The sequence below is a fragment of the Polistes fuscatus genome, unplaced genomic scaffold (assembly GCF_010416935.1).
Source record: "Polistes fuscatus isolate 324 unplaced genomic scaffold, CU_Pfus_HIC Scaffold21, whole genome shotgun sequence".
NCBI classification, from domain to species: domain Eukaryota; kingdom Metazoa; phylum Arthropoda; class Insecta; order Hymenoptera; family Vespidae; genus Polistes; species Polistes fuscatus.
Genome location: NW_025113098.1, coordinates 747,075 through 753,127, shown reverse-complemented (window position 1 = coordinate 753,127; position 6,053 = coordinate 747,075).

The following is a 6,053-nucleotide window of genomic DNA, read 5'->3' as shown; positions in this document are numbered from 1 at the left end:
AAAAATTGCAAATTTAATAAATACGATCAAAGTGAAAAATTTAAAGACGAAACAAGAAAAGAGAAATTACTGTAATATTTACCGAACGTTATTTAAGCTTCAAAATTAATAATACAAAAATTGTAATATTTCTGACTCTAACTAAACACATATGCATCTTTTGGACGATATGGCACACAGATTGATGTGCCAAGGAGATGGAATGGTCCATCATCTCCAATTACAACTACAAATTAATGACGAGCAAAATGTAATATAATAAAATATAAAATATGACTAGAAAGCTATTCTCGAAAAGTTCTAACTTGCTGTTGAACCTTTGAAAATAACTCAATAGTCTACGTAGTTGCCCTCTTCAGCCACAATTAAGTGGGGGCCTCTTCGGCATTAGCCTCTTCGGCCTTAGCCTCTTCTTTCTTCATCCCTGAAAACTGCATTGGACATTTTCAACGTGCAAGAAAGATAAGATATCTCATATCTTTTTTTGCAAATTAACTTTTATTTCGTTATGATTCTAATATGGAATTATGAAAAAATTAATTTATATTTAATGTTAAGTATATTCAAGCTCGTATAACCATGGATGAACTTAGAGTTCATTGCATAATATTACACGAGCACATTTAATCAAACGTCCAAGCAGATAATTTCTCTCGATGACCTAATAACACGTCGCACTTTTAATATCAAATAACAAAATTCAATTGAAATTAAATAATGCAACAAATGTAATGCATTTTCTTGCAATATTTTCATTTCACTTGTTATATTGAACTATATCAAATGTTTTTCATTATAAGAGAAAATTGCTATTGTGCGAAGTGCTAATCACATAATACTTAAAACTAAGTATCAAATTAATCAAAGTATTTGCGAATTTGTTCGAGTCTATCTCGTTCGAGATAGAATCGAAATAGAAATGGATCTTTCAAATTGTTGCAAATCCCTTTGAATCATGATACATAATGAAAATTACAGAAGAGTCACAAAATAAATTTACAAAGCAAGCATATTAGAATAAATAAAAGAAAACATTTTTGTAACAGTTCTGTATAAACCAGGCGGCGAAATTTCCACTCCGGAGTGAAAGTAAGCCTAATGCCTTTCCTGGGTCCTACCTACTTAAAATTAAAGTTTTCACATTCATTCAAAGAAGTATGCTACCTGTCTGCCAATTACCCGTATTTAAAAAGAGCAAATACACATACGTACCCACCCACCCACTCCACGATTCTCTCACATACCACCAGGGTGCAAAAGCCTAAACTAGAGAGCATGCCCCGGGGCACCTCCGACACCCTAGTTCAACCACGTTTTCTAAACTTATATGCTAAAGGGTATACGTACTGATTGCTGTAATCGTCTGCCAAGGCTAGTGATTATTGCATAAAAAACTACAGCAAAAATACAAGTATACACTAGTATATATGCATACTAGTAATATACGAGTATATCAAAGTTTCCACAAATAAATGCGGTAACTCTACTATGCAAAACGATTGTTAAAAAAAAAAAAAAAAAAAAGTTTGTATCGTACACGTGACTCTACAAGTTATTTTTATTCAATAACTTAAAAAAATAATAAGCGCGGTATTACGTGTCGCGAAACGATGTACAATGCACACACCTAAACGCACACACAGGTGCAACGTACACCGTGCAATCACTAGCACAATGACAGCCGCCAATAGGGGAAAAAACTTAAAACTAAACCTATACCAACTGTTTCTCACCCATACGAGTAGCACCTGGGCACACGTATAGATGAGAACGCAGAAAGTATAGGGGGGAGAAACGGGAGATTAGTACATTAGAAGCTGAAAATCCTGATCTAAAAAATATGATTAAAAACACATATTACATAACATATAAATATACATTTTTATAAAAATTCATCTAAGCGACTAAGGACTCTACAATTTTTTTAATAAATAATGACTTTGAATATCTTTTAATATCTTTTAATATATTTCAAAACCTCGGACGACTCCTTTCATTAAGTTGGCTGTTCTAATAAAAGAACTGGGCTTTAAGCCACCACTTAACTGCTAGAATCTATCCGTCGCGAATGAGTTTGTTTCTTGCTCATTTATTTGTAATATCGAAGTATCGATATATCAAAATTAATCGCGATTAGATAAACTAAGTACGAAGCAATGCATGTAAGACATTTATTACATGCTTTTCTGGACAAAACGAGTAAATAAATGCTCGATTTCACCACTACTAACCACGAACAAAACACGTAATAAAAAGAAAGTGCATTTATAATTGCATTATTAATTAAATGAATTTAACCGGTGAGACAAGAAAACCTATCCTGAACTAATATAAAATACACAATACAATATACAATACAATATACAATTTTCATGAGTAACTCCTAGAAAGGAATTACTCATGTGCTCGTCACTAATTTTTAAATAATTACAACCAGTAACTCGTGCCGATTAGGACCTTTCATCCTCGACATGATTGAGCACCGGAGGGACTTTAAATTTTAACTCACGGCATAAGAAGTTCTACGATGGCTCCAAAACACTCCTACTTCGCAGCAAGTATTGTAGAATGCGATATCGAAGATCCATCGAAGATCCATCGAAGATCCATCGAAGATCCATCGAAGATCCATCGAAGATCCATCGAAGATCCATCGAAGATCCATCGAAGATCCATCGAAGATCCATCGAAGAATTCATTCCACATCTTTGATAAGGTAGAAAGTCCGTCGTCATATCTGTAAAATAAAATAGAACAAAACGATAAGTTATTTGCAATATAATCCAAAATCATATAAAATAAAATCGAATAAAATGTAAATAAAATAGATACTTACAATGCATTTCCAATGGGATGAAATTCAATTGCACCATGGCGATGCACCTCGCGTGAATCTAAAAACGCGGTATAAACGAAAATAAGAAACTATAGATGAGTTTCTTATCGCGAAACCGAAATTTTATTATACGCGAACAACACTGATTCTAATTCGCGTTGATTTTAATTTTACGCCCGATCACTGATTCTACACAACTAATTCAAAGACTGCTTTGCACACAGTCAATGCAAGTAAAAAATCTTCATTGATGCACTGATTCTAATACGCGAACAGTCTGTGCGACTGTTTAAAGATAAAAATACAACTTTACTCGAACAAACTCTAATGCAATTACTGCATTGGTCGCAGTTAATTTAATATATAAATTTCAAAAATAGTTCGCGAACGCGACGGAATTGAAAAGAAAACGAACGAACGTGCTTCTAATCCGTGATTTTAATTATATTAACGATACAACACTCCCGTATATTGCTTCGCGCACGATAGCAATGCACGAACACTTGCAACACTTCACAAACACAATTCACAAACACTTCCAACACTGATATATTCCATGATGATCTGAAACAGAAATAAAAACAAAATTATAAATATCATTGTTGTAAGTAAAAAAATTATTATAATTATTGAGAAAGTGTTTAAAATAAAAATTGACTTACGTTTATTCTTCATTGATGAATGCACGATGGGTATCCTACCCTTAGGATGACGATGAGCACACGTTTAAACCGAATAAAAGAAACTTACGGAGTTTCTTAACCGAGCAAACGAAACTTTAACATGCGACGATCAACACTGACTTTACTTTCCGATTCTTTTGTATTTTATTTTTACGATGCAACACACGAGTACCTCATTGCCTACGCGCTCGATTGCAATGATGTTCTGAAACAGAAAAAGAAAAAGAACAATTAATATCATCGTATAATAAAAAACCATTAAAGTTATCATAGAAACGTTTAATAGGAAAATATACTTACTTTTAGTCTTCATTGATGACTGCAGGATGGGTATCCTACCCTTAGGATGACGATGAATAAAATAAAATTAAAAAAACTCTGAAAAGCTGAAACATACTAAAAAGATTATAGAACAATATATCCTGTGAATCATTCCTGAAGGCATTGCACACTTTTAAAGATATTTTATCATAAAGAATCAATATAAATTCAAGCAATATCAGTAAAAATGTTAATAAAAATCATTAAACGTTTAATATATATATATATATATTAATAGTTTAATACGTCACGTCGTTAGATCTTATTGTTAGCTCGTTGAAGGAACGATCTGGAATGAACACGTAATCGCGTCCTTCATGTCGAACGTTCGGCTGTCTTCGTTTTGTTTTCGGCTGTCTTCGTTTCTTCTGTTCTCGCTTCGAGAAATTCCTGGAATATACGTACACATTCGTTATTGCCCGTAGATAGAATATTTTGTTTTCTTATTTTCTCTCTCTCTCTCTTCTCTCACTTTCGTTCTCACTCTTTGTATACATTTCTGTATGGTTTAAAAAAAAGAATAACGCTTACCTCGATGAATATGAAGATAAAAAAGAGTAAACACAATTGTTAGACTGAGTATATGTATTCCTGCTGGACTCTCCTAATGCTCGGTACCTAAAAAAGGAAAAAAAAAAGATTACATTAGTATAACATAAAGAAAATCAAATATATGAGTGTATGTGTACGAGCTACCTATACTTATGAATATATCTTGTATGTGTGTGTATGTTACAGGAATCGAATTTAATACGAAATACGATCTTTGAATACATAATTATGAAAATAATTAATTAGAGCATCATTAGAGATGGTAGTAAGTATCGATACCATGAAAAAAGCTGGAAATTAGAAGAAATATTGTTAAGTAACATTGGTGAGATTTGGCGGGATATCGAGATATATCGATGTTATATTCTCACAAATTTCTTACGAACTTTTTAATATTTCGTTTTGAAAACATTCACGTATGAAAATCTTATGTGTAACTATCGTTTGATATGTAATAGAAAGGTGATACTTTTCAATTACCTGAATTAAACGAGATGACGCAGTACGCTGGAACATATACAGCTGACAGAAAATGGCGTTTCCTCTACCTTTCCCCTGCGCCCCCTTCCGTTGCCACTGCGTTGCCTCTGCTGCGCATCTGCTGCGCGCGGTAGTATGCGCGGTAGTCAACTTTCAAAAAAAGTAGCGAAATCCGTTGACCAATGGCTACTTGAGATTTTGCATTTTTTCCATCTATTATAGAAAAATATCGAATAGTTAAAAATAGGATATAGGAACATAAAAATTGTCGAAATATATACTTTATTAATCCAAACAATCAAAATTGAACATTATAAGTCGATATCCATAGAAATGATGCCGTAAAACAAGATATATATATCATTGCGTAGAAAAATGCATACCAATGTACATGGAATTTTTTTCTACACAAATATTCTTTATCCTCGACATTATCGTAATCTTTCGATATCATTTGGAAGTCATTTGCTAGAAGAATCTATTAGTATAGGAAGATTATTTACGTTAGAAAATATTTTTTAATTACCTGAGATTAACGGGACGTAGCATCCGTATCTCAAAAAGAAAGAGGAATGATCAGCAAAGAGCCCTGATTGGCTTATAATTATTGCAAAAGAAAAAGATGACCAATCAGAAATTCCCAATTACCATATAGAAATGTATTTCACGCACACGTACGTAACTCGCCTTTCTTCATGACCACTCTAGTCAAGCTTGATATGATAATTTATTTATTAAATAAATAAAAAATTTATTCTATTTACTATTTAAGGTACACGTATCTTGTTAATATTTAAAAATAACGAAAAGAATAAAGACAATATGCACTATAATCCTTATCACACAGAACAGAAAAACATACATAATTTATTTATTACAATATTTAAATATCAATTTTATGAATTATTATAATTATCTAATTACTATCCAATTAATTATTGTTATCTAATTTATTTTTCTGTTAGGTGTATACGTTCCTTGGTAATATTAAAAAAAACGAGTCAAATAAAGACAATATACACTAAAAACTTTATCACATGGCAACGTTCTGATTTAAACATTCTTTCAATTTTTATGTACTTGTTTAAACTAATATACATTTGTTTTAACGTCCCTGTGCAATGATGACTTTGGATAATAAAATTTTTCTTCAGAAAAATATCACATTAAAATTATTTTAT